The 19,029-nt window shown below is 46.4% G+C and overlaps 1 long non-coding RNA gene across 1 annotated transcript in view; it reads left to right on the forward strand.

Moving 5' to 3' along the window:
• Nucleotides 1-6,374: 6,374 nt before the first annotated feature.
• The window catches only part of LOC118695783 (uncharacterized), an 83,540-nt gene continuing 70,885 nt past the window's right edge, over nucleotides 6,375-19,029 (forward strand). Inside the window, exons 1-2 of the long non-coding RNA XR_004981584.2 lie at nucleotides 6,375-6,448; nucleotides 10,650-10,696. This is a non-coding gene — a long non-coding RNA (uncharacterized LOC118695783). The remainder of the gene's footprint in view (nucleotides 6,449-10,649; nucleotides 10,697-19,029) is intronic.

The raw sequence follows: 19,029 nt of genomic DNA on the forward strand, positions 1-19,029 counted from the left end.
TCTTGGGTGCAGCCCTGGCTGGGCTCTTGTGCTGCCCAAGGTGGATCCATTGAGGCCTTTTAATAAATCCCTGCTTTATTCTTTAGCTCTGCCCAGCCTCTGTTCTAGGGCACCAAACACTTTGGATCAGTGGATGGGAGCTGTTGCTACAAAGGAAGAATATGAGGGAAAATAATAATAATAATATTCATCATCATCATCATCGTCAAAATAACAATAATAATACTAAAAAAAGACTCTGTGACATATTAAAAGAATTGTCACTGAATTTCTTTTGAAAACCCCAAAACTTGGGAGAAATCCAAGTCTTTTTACAGAATATTTTCTTGGAGCCAGTTGTCCAGCTCATTTGAAGTATCCTGGAATATCCTGAGTTATAACCCCAAGGATCAGAATGCCACTAATTTTGTTCAATATTCCATGTACAGTGTGGCACTGCTCACTGTAATAATAATAATAATAATAATAGTAATAATAATAATAATAATAATAATAATAATAATAATAATAATAATAGACTCTGTGACCTAGTAACACAACTGACACTAATTTCTTTAAAAAACCCCAAAACTTGAGAGAAATCCAAGCCCTTTTACACAATATTTTCTTGGAGGCAGTTGTCCAGCTCATTTGAAGTATCCTGGAATATCCTGAGTTGGAGGGGACTCACAGGGATCAAAAGTGCCACTGACTTGTTGGATATTCTGAACTGCTTACAGGGAGAGTCCAAATCAGATCTGTGGTGAATAATCAGAACAAATCATAAAAGTAATCAGAAAATAATAATCAGAAAATATCTGGCATTATGATCAGAACAAATCTGACTTTGTACAAAGCTTGGTGCTGGCAGAAATGTCCCATAAAAGGCCCCTTGTGCTGGATCCAGTCAGAGCAGCAGAGTTTTGAAGCAGATGCTCAAGGTGCAGTCGTTCCATTATTCAATTATGACAGAATTCTCCCCAACAACTTAATGAACATTCATTTGTGATGTATTGAACCATTTTTTCTGTTGAACATAAAGATCAGTGCTAGGAGCTATACATTCTGTGAGATAATTGCACCGTGTAATTCTGGTGCTTCAACAATTTATATTGAAATATTGATGGATATGTTCCAACATTCTTCTTCTTTTTTTTTTTTTTAATTCTTTTTGCAAGCATATTTCATAATCTTTTAAATATCTCTCCCCTGAAAACTTTAATGGAAAGAACAAATCCTCTTATGTAAGAGAGTTTAATGCATCTGGATATTGCTAAGCAAACAAAAGTATTTCAGAGCCGTTTCTGTTCTCAGAAATAAAAGAAATTGGTAACAGAAGGTATTGTAAATATGAATTTATGAGGAATATGCAATGGCAGAAAGGCATGACTAAGAAAAAGTTCAGGGCTTCTCTTTAGCATCAGAAATACAAAATATCTTTTCTGATTTTTCGTTAGCATAACTAAGTAAAGCACCCTTCCATTTTCAGATAGGAATTTATGCTAAGTGACATTTTGCATAATCTCCTTAGGAGAGGCCCTGTGGAATTTTGCTGTGTGTGGTTCCAGCATTGACCCAAGACTTGAATGGAGAAATTGAGATGCAGTGGGGTTGTGCAGAGCAGTGAGGAGCATCTCAGAGAAGGAACCTTGCTCAGAAATGGGTGGGAAGAGTTCATTCAAGGGGTTTGAGTGTCTGCTGTGAAAATCAAACTTCAATCAAGTTCATAAGTAGCCAGGATAAAGGATTTTGCTGTGAATTCATATAAATTTGTTGTTCCCCTGAGCACACCATGCCAGGATGGTTTTCTGGGTACCCTTTCCTGCTTTTTTCTCTCTTTTGGTGGATCTTTCCCTTACCAGGAGCTGTCCCTAGACCCTCATTCCATGTCACACAGGTCTGCAGCAGGAATCAGAGCCTAAAGAGTGCTAGGCCAGCTGCAGTGTCCCAATCCCAATGTCCTGAGCCCATTCTCCATTGGAGCTACAGTGCCCTGATCCCATTGTCCACCTGAGCTGCAGTGTCGCAATCCCAGTGTCCAAATCCCAGTGTCCTGAGCCCATTCTCCAACAGAGTGTCCCAACCCCAGTGTCCCAATCCCAGTATCCACCCGAGCTGCAGTGTCCCAATCCCGGTGTCCTGATCCCATTCTCCACTGAAGCTGCAGTGACCCAATCTCAGAGTCCCAGTCCCAGTGTCCAGACCCCACTGTCCATCAATGTCCCAATCCCAGTCTCCTGATCCCACTCTCCAGTGGAGCTGCAGTGTCCCAGTCCCAGTGTCCTGAGCCTATTGTCCACCAGAGCTGCAGTGTCACAGTCCCAGTGTCCCAGTCCCAGTGTCCAGACCCCACTGTCCATCAGAGTGTCCCAATCCCAGTGTCCCAGTCCCAGTGTCCTGAGCCCATTCTCCACCAGAGCTGCCGGGCATTGCTGCAGCCTTGCCCTGGCAGCAGAGATGTTGCCCGGGCAGTGCCCACCCAGGGCTGCTCTCCTCGGGCTGGCTGCCATCCTTTCTGGGCAAGGGTACAGATCATGTCCTGAGCTGTGCCAGCCACGCTGCTTGTGCCTCATTTCTGCCTGTGAGCCTGGCTGAGCAGAAAAAGGAGCTCTCTCTGTATATTTATATCCCTACCAGGGTGTTCATGGATCATCTGATACCTTGGGATGGTCCTGGGGGATGACAACGAGACACCCAGTGCTGCACAACGTGTCTTGGCAAGCAGGAAGGGGTGGGAACCCCGTGCCCCCCTTTCCTCCTGCAAGTCTTCATGTTTCTTTTTGGCACATCCCCGCAAAGAGGAGCAAGATGCAAAATCCTGCCAAAGCTTCTCGTGGAATAGATGACATTTATATTGTTATGCAGTTTGCTGATCTAAACATACCATTGCCTTGCCTTGATAGCCCAGGGCAAGTGATAATCAGCTTGTTTGGTGGGCACCCTGCCATCTGAAACGGGGGACACAAATAGAGACAGTTTGTGCATCATCCACCAGCCTTGCAGGAACACGATTCCCAGCTGAGAGCATGGAAATGTGTCTGTCTCCTGAGCGTGTGCATGTTGGCATGGGAAAGAGAAGTGACAGCGATAAATAGAATGGGTTTGGAATAAATCAGGGTTGTGTTTTGTGGCTGCTCCGAGCTGGCTCTCACTCCGTAAGTCACTGTGGAAACGGTGGAAGCTCTAGGAGGCTCCAAGATTGGTCAGCTGGGCTGAGACCCCGTGGGACTGCTCTGTGTCAGGAGCTCTGCTTCTCTCTTCATCCCCAAAAGATGTTTGGTCTCACAGGTAACAGGGAAGATGAGGAATTGGGGTTCCTGGATTTTATTCTGGGCAATTTGTCCTCTCTGTGTGCCTGGCACCACCTCGTGTGTGTTCCAGGACGTGGATTGAATTGAGGTTTTGGGATAGAGGACTTGAATCAGGGTTTGCTGTAAGGGTCTGGATTGCTGGGATGGATGGATGGATGGATGGATGGATGGATGGATGGATGGATGGATGGATGGATGGATGGATGGATGAGGGACAGATGGATGGATGGATGGATGGATAGATGGGTGGATGGATGGATGGATGGATGGATGGATGGATGGATGATGGATGGATGGATGGATGGATGGATGATGGATGGATGGATGATGGATGGATGGATGGATGATGGATGGATGATGGATGGATGGATGGGTGGATGGATGGATGGATGATGGATGGATGGATGGATGGATGATGGATGGATGATGGATGGATGATGGATGGATGGATGGATGGATGATGGATGGATGGATGGGTGGATGGATGGATGGATGATGGATGGATGGATGAATGATGGATGGATGATGGATGGATGGGTGGATGGATGGATGGATGATGGATGGATGGATGATGGATGGATGGATGGAATGACGGATGGATGGATGGATGGATGGATGATGATGGATGGATGGATGGATGGATGGATGGATGGATGGATGGATGATGGATGGATGGATGGATGGATGATGATGGATGATGGATGATGGATGGATGGATGATGGATGGATGGATGGATGGATGGATGGATGGATGGATGGATGGATGATGGATGATGGATGGATGATGGATGGATGGATGGATGATGGATGGATGGATGATGGATGGATGATGGATGGATGGATGATGGATGGATGGATGGATGGATGGATGGATGGATGGATGGATGGATGATGGATGGATGGATGGATGGATGATGGATGGATGGATGATGGATGGATGGATGGATGGATGGATGGATGGATGGGTGGATGGATGATGGATGGATGGATGGATGGATGGATGGATGGATGGATGGATGATGGATGGATGGATGATGGATGGATGGATGGATGGATGGATGGATGGATACAACCAAGGCGTCCATGGAAAACAAGGAGAAGGGGCTGTGTTTTGTGCCAAGCAGGCTCTTGAGGCTCAGGGTGTCGTGCTGGTGTCACCTGTGAGTGCCCTGGTTGAATGAAGCTGCCTCCAAACCACAGGAAAAAACCCTTCTGTCACTCCAGGAGAAATTCTGGTTGGATTTAAGGAGAGGAGGACGCCCAGACCTGGGAGGGTGGTGCAGCTCAGTGAGGCTGTGGCATTTCTAATCCTGAGGATCCTCAAGCTCAATTCCATTTTTAGTTAAGCAACAATTTGAGCGATTCAGGTGGTTCAGGTGACTTCCAGCCATCTTTTACACCCTCTGCACTTTTGTTCCACAAACCTCTCCAGAGATTTTCAGGATTTGCAGTCAGATGAGGAGGAGCCTCTCCATCCTCACTTCCAGCAGCATCTGAAGTGCCCTCAGTGCCCTTTCCCACCTTTTTTTTAGCTGTTTTGATGCACATCCCTCCCCTGTTTCTGCGCACTCCTTTCCTGTTTGCTTGTTTATCCCTCAGAGTGGATTTTCAGGGCTGTGTTTTAGGGAAAACTCCACCTGTGGGTGTTCCACAGAAGCAATTACCTTTCAAAACCCCTGAAGATGGGCTGCAAGTGGATACTCACATGAAATAAAGGGGGACTTTGGGTGTACAAATAGAACTTGAGTTCTTTCTGGTAATCTGGCCCTCATCCCAGCCTTTTTGAAGGATAATCATCGTTCCAAGAGAGGTTTTCATGGACTATAGCATACACTTTATATTTCACTGTGTAATGGAACCTTCCCTACACTCAAGGAAAACAATTTACAGAGCTAATTGCTGAACTCTGCAGATATAATCCTTTAAATGGGTTCTGTTAGATAAGAGTTTGTGTTAAAAAAGAAGAAACATTCTAGAGGAAAATTATTGTTTAGGGAACATTGATTTGCATGAATTAATGTTTTCACTTCAGCTGAGAGTTAAAAATGGATACTTAAGCTAAGCCCCATTTCAGTGTAACATCAATGCTTCATTAGTTCTGGTGTGAGCTGAAATCCATTGTTTGTTTGCTTTTTTTTGTGCTGTCAAACTTCAGCTGGCACAGGGTCAAACTGTCCCAAAGATTTCATTTTTTTTTTAAATTAAACAGAAAAAAAAATTAAAAATAAAAGCCCTGCATGGACTCTGAGAGGGGAGGATGGCTCAGAGCTCTCTTTGTTACTCACTGCTTCAGTTTAGACATTGCTCTCCACCCTCCTGTCTCAGCCTACTTATCAGGGAAATTAGGGGTGGTGTTAATGATCTTACCTGACACCGTTGTGGCAGGAATGAGCTGATGAATATTTGCACAGTACAATATTTGTACAGAGGTGCTGCATCGCTCGTGCTGCAGGAGCAGCCATCTGTCACATCTCTCACCTTTAAAGTCTGCAGGGAGCGTTTGGGGCCAGGGTAACTTTTACAGAACTTGGGGTTCTGACTGCTGTTCTTATGGCTTAGGTTTTAATTCAGAACTTAGCCCAGGTCTGAGCCTGCTGCCAGCTCTTTATAGTCCCTAAAATTTGGGTTGTGGCGCAAAGTGAGAGGTTCAGCACTGTTCAGGAGATGTTAATAATGAACAAGACACGGTATTTAATGTAATTTAATTTCGTTTCAATCCCTTTTCTCCCATGTAGCTGAGTGCTGGTGGCAGACTGAGGGAGAAGGAATAACCCCCAGCATTCTAAAGCCACTCCGTGGAACACAGGGCATGCGGATTTATTCTCCATGATTTTCCTCAATTATCCTGCAATTTCTGTGTTGTGCTTACCTCAGTTATGTTCAGAGGAAGGTTTCAGAATCAGGGATATCCAAAGAGGAAGGAACTAAGGAAAATATTCACATTGAGGCCACTCCCAGCACGTGACCAGAGCTGGGCTCTGCAGCGCTCAGCAGCTGAGGAAAATCTGGAGTTAATTTCTGATTTCACCATGAATTCCCTTCTTTTGCAGGGTCTGCCAGTGCTGGTGAAGCCTTTTTTGAGAAGCACACAGAAAATCTGCCATCCCAAACCCATCTCCTTCCCACTGGCCAGCAGCCTGAGCAGGAGCTGTTTGCAGGTGAGATGTTCCATCCATCACCTGGAGGGATCAGCCTCTTGTCCCTTGTGCCAGCTGGGAATTGAACTGAGAATTAAGAGCTCGGGAACTTTTAAACTCAGATTTATTTGTGTATTTTTACTGTGAAATATCACACAAACCCATTGCTGCCACAAATTTTTCATTTGAAATTAAGGGGTGTGAAAAGGGTAATCTTTAAGGACCCTTCCAACTCAAATAATTCCATGATTCTATGAAATTCCTGGGTGCAAAAACCCATATTGAGTGGAAAACAGACTTGACTCTCACTGAGATCATTAAAACCTCCCTTTATTTATTTTTTTTTTTGACACCCTCCATCCTGCTAGGAAAACTGGATTTATTTCTGAAATCCCTAATTAAGGATGGGAATTTCACGTCAGGCAGATGCTGCCACTTTCTCCCAGCCCTTCCAGCAAAAATCCACGTGCAGTTTGGTGCCTTGGGCTCTGAGACTGGAGGATGGCTTGGAGAAGCATTTCCCTCCTGGGAGCTGCAGTGGCCAAGTTTAATCCCAAAGTTACAACACAGGAAGAACCCCCTGAAACCAGCAGGAACTGCCACAGGATTTGGGCAGTAAACACAGGCTGGGACACTCTGGGTATTTGCTTTAATCCCCTCTGCTTCTATTTTGAATTTGCTCTGTTCTTACTCACTAAACCACTTTCCTCTTCCACCCTGTTTGCCCATGGCAGAAGGAGCAGGGATATTTTGGAAGCTGGAAAAGTTCCACCGATTCCTGCAGGGTTCCTGAACCGAGCACTGCCCCTCTCAGACACTGAGCCTCTCTAGGATTCCCCACAAGGTTCCTGAAGGTCTGAGGGGATGAGGGAGTTGGGATTCAGGGGCTCCTGCTCCTTTAGGCTCAGCAGGAGGGATCCAGGGAGCCTAAAAATTGTCAAAATATTGCCAAATATCATCAAAATATGGCCAAAAATCAGGAGCAAGTTCCTGAACCAAGCACTGCCCCTCTCCAACACTGACCCTCTCTAGGATTCCCCACAAGGTGACAGGATTCAGGCTCCTGAAGGTCTGAGGGGATGAAGGTGTTGGGATTTAGGAGCTCCTGCTCCTTTAGGCTCAGGGAGCCTAAATATTGTCAAAATATCGCCAAAATATTGCCAAAAATCAGGAGCAAGTTCCTGAACCGAGCACTGCCCCTCTCAGACACTGAGCCTCTCTAGGATTCCCCACAGAGATTCCCCATCTTCCCACAGGATTCAGGTTCCTGTGGGTCTGAGGGAGTTGGGATTTAGGGGCTCCTAAATCAGGAGCTCAGCAGGAAGGATTCAGGGAGCCTAAATATTGTCAAAATATTGCCAAAATTCAGGAACAAGTTCCTGAACCAAGCACTGCCCCTCTCCAACACAGACCCTCTCTAGGATTGCCCACAGAGATTCCCCAGCCTCCCACAAGTGACAGGATTCAGGTTCCTGAAGATCTGAGGGGATGAGGGAGTTGGGATTTAGGGGCTCCTGCTCCTTTAGGCTCAGCAGGAAGGATCCAGGGAGCCTAAAAATTGTCAAAATATTGCCAAAATATTATCAAAATATTGCCAAAATATTGTCAAAATATGGCCAAAAATCAGGAGCAAGTTCCTGAACCGAGCACTGCCCCTCTCAGACACTGAGCCTCTCTAGGATTGCCCACAGAGATTCCCCATCTTCCCACAGGATTCAGGTTCCTGTGGGTCTGAGGGAGTTGGGATTTAGGGGCTCCTAAATCAGGAGCTCAGCAGGAAGGATCCAGGGAGCCCAAAATTGTCAAAATATTGCCAAAATATTGTCAAAACATGGCCAAAAATCAGGAGCAAGCTTCTGAACCGAGCACTGCCCCTCTCAGACACTGAGCCTCTCTAGGATTCCCCACAAGGCAGGTGACAGGATTCAGGCTCCTGAGGGGATGAGGGAGTTGGGATTTAGGGGCTCCTAAATCAGGAGCTCAGCAGGAGGGATTCAGGGAGCCTAAAAATTGTCAAAATATTGCCAAATATCGTCAAAATATTGCCAAAACATTGCCAAATATCAGGAGCGGGTGCATCCTTGAGCCGGCCGGAGCTCTGAACAATCTGGGGTAGTGGAAGGTGTCCCTGTCATGGAACTGGATGAGCTTTGAGGTCTCCTCCAACTATTCTGGGAATTTGATGAGACTTTATTTATTTATTTATTTATTTATTTAAATTATTTTTTTGTTTCCTCCCAGCAGAATGAAATATTTCAAGGGTCTTGCTTCCATTCTTGCCACAAGTTTTTGGTGAGGTGCGGCAGGAATTCCAAACCTGTCACAGAGCAAAGCCTCTTTTTTGAGGAGTAAACAGATCTCACTTCTATTTTTATTTATTTTTTTTCTCCCTTTTCCCTTGAGCTGAAATTTGGGAAAGCCATTTCACACCAGGTGGTGAGGCTTGGAACAAGCAGGAAAAATAAAAACAAAACCCCTCTGGTTTTTGCTGGTTTCTCAGGTGCACCACTGTGCCCACAGCTCCTCTCTCCACTCCCAGAGAAAGTTTGTGTGAGTCCTAAAATAATTCCGTGCCTCTGGCCCACCAATATCCCCATTTGGTCAGCCTTTTATAGAGTAATTACTGTTTGACATGGCACTGCAGCTGGGGCTGGGCTTATTTTGGGTCAGGAGATATAAAAAGCTGCTTGTGAAGGAAAAAAAAAAATTAAATAAATAAGATGCTTGTGTTTGTTGATCTGTCATCCTAAACGAATGAGTGCAGGGAGTTGTTTTTTCTTGCTTATTCTTTTTGATTTATTTTGCTTTAAGGGTCATTCTTGAGAGAATTGGTTTGGAACCAAAGGCATCCAGATACGTCTCTAATTACCAAAATTCTGATTATTCTGGGCTGTTATGGTGATACTGGGACAGTTTCATGGGGTGGCACAAACCCAGGAGAAGGAGTCAAGGCTTAACCATGGGAAATTCATTTTCCTGAGCAGGTGATGGGTGGGAAGAAGCACCTTGAGGGGAAGGTCTGTCCTCCAAATCCTTGGATTTCTGAGCAGGCAGCTCATTCCCACAGCTCTGCGTGGTGTCAGCAGCATTTTCTCGAGTCCAACATCAAAGTCCCTTCTCATTTTAATACCTTTGATATGCACATGGATATTTACGCACATGGATTTTTACATTCTGGCCGTGGATGGATGTGAAGGGAAAGGGAAAACAAGACCATGTACAAACACTCCTTGCCTGCCCCAAAATCCAGGTGCCTGTGTGGGAAACAAGCTGTGAAGCTGTTTATGGGACCAGAGCTCAGGACGTTGGGATATTCTTCCCCTTTTGCAGTTTCCCATGCTGGGCTGGTTGTTTCACCTCAACATTTAGGCACCCCACTCGATTTCACAGAAGATCCCAATATTTTTAGTCATCCTAGGAAACAATGTTTTCCACTGGGATGGAGGAAGTGGCTCTGGATCAGGAATCAGGGCTTTGGTTGCATTTTTTTCTGCTGTTTTTATGGCCTGGGACAATCCTTAGCGCTGTGCTGCACCTCTTTTTAACAGCAAAATGGGACTATAACACCTTGTCCTGAATTATTTCAAGATGAAATCGAGGTTTGGAGAGATTTTGGCATCAGAGGAACGGAGCAGTTGTGGGAACTATTCCTGTGGTTTGGCTTTATTACCCATCCCAGCTCCTTGAGGAATTGTGTCCATGGGATGGGGCTGGGGATCAAACCAGGAGCAGACAGGCAGGGATCAGATCCCTTCAGGGCAGTTGTACAACAAAGCAAGGAGGGCTGCAGCCCTGGCTTGACTTTTGCTGTCGAAAATTCCAAAACGCACGTGGAAAAGCATTTCTGAGAACAAAAAAGACAAGACTGCTGGTATTTCAGTGGCTGTTGAGACAAGGGAGATGTGAAAATGAATATTTTGGGGATTTTATCTTTTGAACGGGGGATCTGAGAGCAGAAGGGAGCTGGGAACAGTCCTTGGCTCAGGAATGGCTCTCAGGTTTCTTGGCTCTCGTTCTCCATCAGCTGTGCCAGGCAGGTGGGGAGAGGAATCCTGGAACCCTGGGCTAGAGGCAGATCCATCCTGGAAAGGGAAACACAGCCATGGACACGATTTTCCCTCTGCTGGGTTGGGGTTTCCTCTCAGGTACCCATGCTATCAGATGAATATTCTCAATATTACTCACATTATTCCTCATCTTCATCTTCTTGCTGTTTCTCCAGGTGCTCCATCCCAGCTCTGACTTCTGCTGGACATTTCCATATTCCTGGTAAGAATCTGATTTTTTAAATTTTAAAACTTTTAAACAGCAAATTTTAAACAGCAAATTTTAAACAAAAAATTTTAAACAGCAAATCTAACATGTCCAGGTGAATGTTCCTGTAGGAAGTAACAGGAAGGAGAAAAATTTGGAGCCAGGCTGTCAGGGATGGAATCTTTTCCACCCTAAAATTACTCTGAGAGCTTTCATTTTATTTAAAAGGCTTTTATTGATCAGAAAAGCTGAATTCAGAGGCTTTGTCTTGAGTAGCCACAACAGGTTTAACTCACAGTAAAGTTCTTATTGGAGTTCATTTTATCATCCTGGCTTTTTGCTTAATTTCGTGCTTCTCTTCGAGGCAACAGGGAGAGCCTCACATGGTGCAGAGACAGAAAAATAACTGCAGCTCTCCTTCCAGCCCATTAATTCTGTTCCATGGAGCTCTGCACCAGTGTGAGCACACAACTGGGAGGAATTACAGGGCAGACATCTCCACGCTGCAGAAGCTCCAAAATAAAAAATTAGATTTGTTTTGAAGCTGCGTTTAATCCGTTCGTCCGAAGCCGTGGTCGGTTTTGGGAGCTCAGAACGTTCTTGCTGTTCTGCCTCAGGATGAAACTTAGATCACAGGAACTGCAGAGAGATCCCAAAATATTTGAAGCTGTTTAAGTAACTGTAGACCTAATTCAGAGTTCTTTGCTGAGTGAGGCCAAGCAGGGATTTGAACCTGATTTTTATGCGCGCTCTTTTCTTCTCTCTCCTCCTTTCAACTCCAAGTTCCATTTCATATTAAAGAAACCATCCCTGGGGATTTCATAAAAAATGCTTTATTCAAGTCAAACTTCATTTTTTTTTTTTTTAACTGACCTGGTGTCTTGTGTCCAGCCACCCCCACCCCTGAAACAAATAAATAGGTTTAGCAGTGGAAATTTTCTGAGGAAGTTTTCCTGTCTTGATCAACAATTTGTGTTATTTGACAACAGTCTGGGTTAGAACTCTGCCTAACTGTGTAATATAAAGGACAGAGAGCAAAGGGAATGTCCAGGATGGGAAAATCTGGTATTTAGGGACAGTGTCCATCCAGTGGATGGCTGTGCTGAGTTCATTGACCTCTTGCTGTCCTGGACAGAAAAGGAAACTCCAGTTTTTCTTCCTCAGTCCGGATGCTGACTCACCTGAGTGGGGAAGGCAAACAGCCACAGGGCTGCTGTTCCCTGGTGTCCCAGTGTGCCTGGGGACGGCTCATCAGCTGCTTGGCTTTGCCTTTGGAGTTGCTCACCCCTCTCCTGGTGCCCCAGGTTTCTGTCTCCACTGAGTGAGTTCTTTCTCCCAGTTTGTTCCAAAGCCAGGGGCAATATTTGGCTGTTTGGTGTTTCCTTGATGCCCAGGGTCAGTCCCAGCCTGTTTTGCTGGGTGCTGGAAGCCTGTCCCAACTCCCCTGTCCCTTCCCTGTGCCTGCTCCCAAATCCTGACCTGCTCTGGGCTGGATTGCTGAGCTGTCCCAGTGCTGCTGTGTCTCACTGCCCACCACCAGGAGTTCCCTGCTCCCAAATTTCTGCAGCCTGGCTGTGCCCAAGCAGCGCCTGCTCCAGCCAGAGAAGCTTTCTGTGGCTGTGGGGTGTGTTCCCACACTCCCTGCCTGCTCCAGAAGGCTCCCAGATCCCTTCAGGCCAAGAAACTTCCTAAGATCTCACTGCACAGGGCATCACTTACGGAGCTGTGACACTTCCCCAGGTGTCCAGTGAGCACAGAGCTGGGGACGCCAGTTCAGCCAGGCTGCTGGGAAGGAGCTTGTCAGACCTCAGTGCATCCCTCTGGGTGTCCAGAGTTGCCAGGACCCTGCCAGGGGGCTCAGAGACCCTGGCACGCAGCCCAGGGCACCTGTGGGTTTGATTATGACCCATGGAGCAAATTGCCAGCTTTGTATGAAGTTAAAGCAGTGTAATAATAAAATTATCACTAGGTAAAAAAGCAGATTTTAGGGTTTTTAGAATGGGGGTTCAGGGGGCAAGATGGAGGGACTTGGGCATGTCCAGCCTTTCTTCTTCTTCTTCTTGGCCTCCATCTTCTGCTGTGATGGTGGCACTTTGGGATTGGTTTAGAGTAGAAGCTCACTGTCTAACACAGGTGATGGGTATTGGAAAGTAATTGTAAACATTGTACATGTAGTTTTTAGTATAAAGACATAACCCTGCCCTGGGGGCAGGCAGAGTGCCTGGAACTGTCCTGCTGGATGGACCTGGGCAGGGCAGGAGAAAAATTTTTTATAGATAAGAAACAATAAAAAAGTCTGAGACTGAGAACTGAAGAACTCCAACTCGTTCTTCGAACGTACGGGCCGAAACAGAGACTGTTCACACATCTTGGGGCTGCAATAAACTGCAACCTTCTGAGAGAAGCAGAGCCCTGGCAGTGTCACAGACATCTTTTATGAAAAATCTTTTCTTTAAGATTTTTTCCTCCTGAGAAGCTGAGAGGCCTCAGGAGCAAAATGCAAACAATGGTTATCTGCTGCTGTGGAATGCAACAGGTGCAGCTGGGATTGGGCTCATGTGGTTGTTTCTAATTAATGGCCAATCACAGCCCAGCTGGCTCAGACAGAAAGCCCGAGCCACAAGCCTTTGTTATCATTCTTTCTTTTTCTATTCTTAGCCAGCCTTCTGATGAAATCCTTTCTTCTATTCTTTTAGTATAGTTTTAATGTAATATATATCATAAAATAATAAATCAAGCCTTGTGAACCATGGAGTCAGATCCTCATCTCTCCCCTCATCCTCAGACCCCTGTGCCCAGGCTCACAGGGCAGGATGCTGATGGTCCCTGGGTCCTGCTGGCTGTGGCACTGCAGGCACCAGCCTGGCACCCCTGCTCTCCGTGGGCACGGCTGGGGATGCACAGACACGGGCAGGCAGGGCTGGAATGCAAATGCAAATGCACCAAGTATTGATTCCGTGGCTGGCTGGCTCTCCCCTGGTGACAGGCCATAGGCAGAAGGCAGCAGGGTGAGGAGGAGGAGGAGGAGGAGGAGGAGGAAAAGCTGTCAGGATGGTTCGATGCGGCTGCGGAGCCAATGGGAGGAGGGAGCCGTGGATTGGGCCGGCAGAGCAGGGCTGGGGGGGCTCTCTTAGCAACAGCAGAGAGCAGCTCTGCCCCCTCCCAGCCTGCAGCCAGGCTGGAAAGTTCCTGATGATGGCCCTTAATGGATTTGTCTCGCTCGTGCCAAGTTCCTACGTGATCTGGGTGACTTTGCTGGCTCATCCCTCTTCCCTGTGGCCCTCTGGAAAGGCAGGAAAGGAACCTTTCCTTTATCTCTCTGCTAAAACCAACAAGTGAGCTCAAGGTAAAGAGATAAGCTGCTGGATTCAGTGCTGTGTGAGCCCTGAGAACAAAAGGGAGTCTCATAGTCTCTCTTTGTGGTTGGTGTTTTCCTCTTGACACCTTCCCAGGGCTGTCTGGTGCCACTTTTGTGCCAGTCTCTTGTGCCAGTGTGAGCTGGACACCTGGACTGTGTTCCCATCTCTGCCAAAGAGTCCTTACATGAGGCCAGGTGAATCCCTACCCTTCAAAATCCAGGTCACTCTGGTCTTTCTCAGCTAAACCCTCCCTGTGGCCTGTGGGCTGACAAAAGCCCATCCCTGAGAAAAGCCCATGCTGCCTTGTCCCTTCTCTGCCTTACAGCAGGAATTGCTCTTTCTGTCTCTGTGCCTCTCCCCTGCTCAATCTATTACTGCTTTAACCAACCAAAAAAAATGAAAATAACAGCTGAATTTGTCCAAACCTTCAGAACATTTCTTAGAGACGAGAATTGGCGCTTCCAGCAGGGCGACCTTGGCTGTCCTCCCCTCACCTGCTGCCTCCTCCTGCTGCTCAGCCTGGCCACGTTTCTGGCAGGGTTTGGAGGCTGTTGGCTTTGGTGAGCCCTGCATCTGTGCAGACGTGCATATCAATTTATAATTCATATTATAAATAACAGCAGCGTTGGTGGGACCGATGGGAGCCGGCCTTCAGAGGGTCTCAGGTTTTGGGTTGTTGAAATGGCTCCCAAGGTATTAAAAAGTCTTTTTTTCCCAGCCCCATGCTCGAAGAAGAAGCTGAGATTCCTCAGTTCTGTTTTTCAAGGTTATTTTCTCTTATCTGTCACATTCTTGCTTGACCTGCTGGGGTTTGTCTGGCAGGTCAGGTTGAGGCACACCGGTGTTATCTTTTTATACTAAAAACTACGTGTTCATTATTTACCATAACTTCCCAATGCCCATCACCTGTGTTAGACAGTCTGTCTCTACTCTAAACCAATCCCAAAGTGCCACCATCACAGCAAAAGATGGAGGCCAAGAAGAAGAAGAAGGAGAAAGGCTGGACACGCCCAGATTCCTCCATCTTGCCTTGAACCCCCATTCTAAAAACCCCAAAATTCTACATTTTCACCCAGTGATAAATTCACTATCACTCTACTCAAACTTTTGTGGCTTTTAACTCTTCACACAAGGTTGGGAATTGTTCCCATGGGTTACAATCAAAGGCACAGGTGGTTTTGACTCCATGCCAAGGTCTCTGAGCCCCCTGCCAGGGTCTGGAGCCCTCCAGGGCAGCCAGAGGAATTTCCACCCAAATCCCTCCATCCTGCCCCCTGAACCCTCATTATAAAAACCCCAAATTCTACATTTTCACCCTGTGATAAATCCACTATCATTCTACTCAGACTCCTGTAGCTCACACAAAGTTGGGAATTGTTTCCATGGGTTACAATCAAAGGCACAGGTGGTTTTGACTCTGTATCAAGGTCTCTGAGCCCCCTGCCAGGGTCTGGAGGAATGTCCTGGGTCCTGACAGGAGGGTGGCCCACGGTGTCTGGGTCAGGGAGCCGCTCACTGCAGTGTCAGGGAATGCAGTCAGCTGTCATCGCTTCTTAATTAAAAATAGCTGGGACCCTCTTGCATTCCTGTGCTGTGGGCTGGCTCGTTTGTCATCTTGTCCTCTGCTCTGCAGCAAAGCCCCCAAACACCTTCACGAGCAGGGGGAAATTCCTGGGGCAGGTAAAGGGAGCAGGGAGCAGAAAATCCAGGCCAAACGCTGCTCCTTGGGTCAGGAGCTGAGCAGGGTTCAAAGGGAATGAGGGCACAGAAGAAAATGTATTTATTTTAAATTTAGTTATATGCATTTTATTTATAATGTATTCATTTTAAATTTATTTATATTTATAAATTTATTTTAAATTTATTTGTATTTATAAACTCATTTTATATTTATTTATATATTTATATATATAAAAGCTTCCCGAGGAGTGTCAGGAATAAATTAAATTTTGCTGGGGCTACAGGAAACTTTCCTTGTGGACAAACAAACTGAAACTCTCCTTGTGGACAAACAAAATTCCGTTTTTCCATCTTGAATTTCTAGAATCTTCTTCTAGCCCAGTACTCCCAAAAAAACCCATTTTTTTTCAGTCTGATCCAGGCAGACCTTTCCTAGGGACATAAGTGACTGGATTCCTAATTCCACACTAAATGGAATTTAGTGCTCTCTGTGATTGCTATCACCTTGCAGTGGGTTTCCCTGATTTATCTGGGATATTCCTGAGGACACAGCGAGCTGGGAGGTTCCCCAGAGGTTCAGGAGCTGCAGAGGGAAAGAAACAGCAGGCTGTGATATCATTACTGAGGGAAAATATATCCCCCTCCTCCTGCCAAAAAAAAAAAAAAAAGGATTTACTGCAATTCTCACTAATGCTCAGAGCCAGGGGACAGTTTTGGCATGGTGAGAACTTTTTCTGGCTTCCTTTTTCTGAATAAATCAGAGGTGGAAGGGCATGAGGCTGCCTGACTTCCTGAACTGGAAGTTGCATCCGGATTAGCATATTTAATTGCCTGGGGTTGGCCTAATTTCCATGAATTTCACTAATCCATTTTGGAACCTGGGGGTGTGCTCGGTCTCCACGGCCCTGGGCAGTGATGAATTCCAGAATTGAATGGAATATTGTTGGGAAAGCCCATCCAGGATGTCCTGTACAACCCCACCAAGCCGCAGGGAGGGAAGGGATGGGGTTGCATTTTGGATTTTGCATTTTGGATTTTGGATTTGCTCATCCCACACTGGGATAACTCCCCTGAACATCCCAGGCTCCACCTGGGACCAGTCTGAGCTCCCAGTCCCGCTGCTCAAAGGGGATTTTTCTGCCCATCCAGTGATCCCCCTCAGGAATGTGTTCCTGCTGACCTGACTGAAGATCCAGCGACTCTTGTGGATGTTTTATTTCCTGCAGAGGGGAATTTCACGTGCAGCTTATGGGATACACCTGGTTTAATTTAATTTATTATTTTCCAACTGTTGGGGGTTTTATTTGTTTTTTTGTTTTTTTTTTTTTTTTTGGGTGGTGGTGGTAGTGGTGGTGGTTTTTTTTTTGTTTTTTTTTTGTTTTGTTTTGTTTTTTTGGCTTTTTTTTTTCCTGAGTCTAGTTCAAGAAAGCTGTGGAAGAGTTCATAGGGATAAACAGAACTGATTTGTTTGAGGATTTTATGTTTTTCTGAGGTGGGCTGGAATAATCAGAAGCAACAGGTAAAAGCTGATTTGAAGCCCAAAGCTGAGGACAGAGCTCCATGTTTGTCAAGACATTTTCACTGCAGAATCTTTTTTTTTTTTTAAAACTAATTAAGCTCTGATGACTTCAGCTGTATTTTCAGCCTCTGATTAAGGGCATGATACTAATTAAACTCTTGAATTATTAAAAATGCAAATAGTCAGACCTGTGTGCAGCAGCAGACTTGCTTTTCCATGCTCCAGGACAGCAGCAGGAATATTTGACAGAGTCCCTTGTGGTCACAAATTTTTCTTTTCCCTTTTCTTTTTCATTGATGGCTGAACTCCACTGGATGCAGAACTAAAGAAATTCAGCTGCTGGGGTGTAAATGTCTCCAGTGCCTTGCAGCTACATAAAGAGCTTTGATGAAAACACAGCAAGTTTGGGGAGGAGCTCTGGGGTTTTTTGACATTTTGGCTGGATGGGCTGTTGGCACTGAAATGCCATCCAGCCCTTGGAGATGCAGCCAGCAGCAGAACTCCTGGAGCTGCCTTTGAGCTCCCGCTTTGTTGTCATCGTTCAAGGTGTGGAGCAGGATGCAGGATTTGCATCTCTGGCTGTCCCCTCAGCTCCTGTCCCTGTGACACACACGGATTCTCAGAGAGGTGTCCCCAACCCAGGAGGTCTCACTGTGGCCTTTCCTTCATCCCAGGTGTGTTTTCAGCTCTCACTGTGGTGTTCCCTCCATCCCAGGTGTGTTTTCAGGTCTCACTGTGCCTTCCCTCCATCCCAGGTGTGTTTTCAGGTCTCACTGTGCCTTCCCTCCATCCCAGGTGTGTTTCTGAGGTCTCACTGTGGTGTTCCCCTCATCCCAGGTCCATTATGAGGTGTAACTGTGTCCTTCCCTTCATCCCAGGTCTATTTTGAGGTCTGACTGTGCTGTTCCCTTCAGCCCAGGTGTGTTCTGAGGTTTCACTGTGGCCTTTCCTTCACCCCAGCTGTGTTTTCAGGTCTCCCTGTGGCCTTTCCTTCAGCCCAGATCTATTTTGAGGTCTCCCTGTGGTGTTCCCTCCATCCCAGGTCTATTTTGAGGTCTCACTGTGACCTTCCCTCCATCCCAGGTGTGTTTTCAGCTCTCCCTGTGGTGTTCCCTCCATCCCAGGTGTGTTTTGGTCATGGCCCTGTTCAGGAGAGCTCTGAGGGATGTTTTGATCTCTTTGCTGCCTCATCTCAGCAGGCACCAAGCCCTTCTTTGGAGGAATCCTGGTGTACAAACACATCTTAGGAAGGGGTTTTGGGGTCAGAAGTGGGGCTCCTCTCCAGGTGGAGAGTCCTGCAGGGGTACAATGAGCTGGGCTTTGAGCTGAGCCCAGAATTGCTGCCTCTGACTGTCCCCAGTGTCACCATGTACCCAGATCCTGGCAATTTCTGTGTTTATTATAAAAAAATGTTGTGCTGTGCCAGAGCCAGGAGCTTTAGTGCTACCTTGAGTGCCCCTGCTGCCTCTCTGCTGTGCCCTGGTCACATTTCTGGGCCTTGGGACTGGTGCCTGTCCCCTCCTGAGCCCTTTGCCACCCTGCTGGCCCTGGCAGTGGTGGCAGCCAGGACCAGCTGGGACACTGGAGGCATTTCAAGGAGCCAGTGCAGCTGTACCCTGCCCAGAGGGGATTTTATTCCTCCTTGTGCCTGGTTAGCTCCTCACAAAGACATAAAATAAGGTGCAGGGGGCACTGTTCAAGTGCAGCAAGCGCACATCGTGTTTAATAACCTGTAAATCTCACTGGGGTGAAGTGACAACAAATTACTGGAGTCACTTACCAGGCAAAAA

Source organism: Molothrus ater, chromosome 22 (genome assembly GCF_012460135.2).
Source record: "Molothrus ater isolate BHLD 08-10-18 breed brown headed cowbird chromosome 22, BPBGC_Mater_1.1, whole genome shotgun sequence".
NCBI classification, from domain to species: Eukaryota; Metazoa; Chordata; class Aves; order Passeriformes; family Icteridae; genus Molothrus; species Molothrus ater.